The sequence below is a fragment of the Octopus bimaculoides genome, chromosome 15 (genome assembly GCF_001194135.2).
Source record: "Octopus bimaculoides isolate UCB-OBI-ISO-001 chromosome 15, ASM119413v2, whole genome shotgun sequence".
Classification (NCBI taxonomy): Eukaryota; Metazoa; Mollusca; class Cephalopoda; order Octopoda; family Octopodidae; genus Octopus; species Octopus bimaculoides.
Window position 1 is genome coordinate 38,861,402 of NC_068995.1, and position 1,066 is coordinate 38,862,467.

Consider the following 1,066-nt stretch of genomic DNA (forward strand, 5'->3'; position numbering starts at 1 on the left):
GACTACATGAATTAAAGGATACACTCATCAACAGGAACTACCCAGCTTCACTAATTGACATATGCTTTCAACATGCCCTACAACTCAACTTCCACGAAAACAGACATCCCAAATTAAAGATGTATTTACAACCAAAATCCCTACCATGCATCTCCACACACAACCTTCTTAACAACAAAGCCTTCGACACCATCCTTCAAAACATTCCCCTGCAAAAAAGGACGACAGAATGAATTTAATCCTCTAAACACACCGTCATAAACAGCAAGAGAGAGCCCAAATCTATGAAAAGTCACCTAATACAAGCCCGAATAAGCTAAACGACAACACTGAAGCCGTCAATGAAAAAAATGTGGAAGACCCAACTGTGGGATATGTGTTAATTTAATTGAGGGATCGGGGTTCTCTTTCGAACAGGGACAATGTTTCACAGGGAAAATCATCTTCACATGTACTTCGGAGAACATAATATACGCATTAACTTGCTCCCGGTGTCAAGAGCAATACAAAAAAGAGCCAAACAAAAAACAGTCTACGCCAATGGATGGCTCTACACAGTTCCCAGATCAAGATTCCCAAAAATAGAAAAATAGCATTCAGGCAACGCATCGACATTTGTGCCAATAACAAGAAGCCAAGCTTCAGAATTTTTCCCCTCTACCAATTCAGGGACAATACAACCTGTAGCCAAAGAATTAGTAAAGACACTCTCTTTATTATAAGATCTAGACACCTTTCAAACGCATCTACAACAAAGGACATATCTACTGCGGCCTTAGAATAACACACACGCAAATACTAAAAATGAGACATTCAAGAGATACGAAAGAATTAATTAAAAACAGTCCCAGTCACTGCTATAATCCACAACGATCCAATTTTAGGTCCATTTAACATTCTACTACAATCATAGAACTCCCGCGTTCTTCTTCTTCTTCTTCTTCTTCTTCTTCTTCTTCTTCTTCTTCTTCTTCTTCTTCTTCTTCTTCTTCTTCTTCTTCTTCTTCTTCTCTGCCAAGAATCCACAACGAGTAAACGAGAGAGACAGAGACGGGCACAAAGAAGG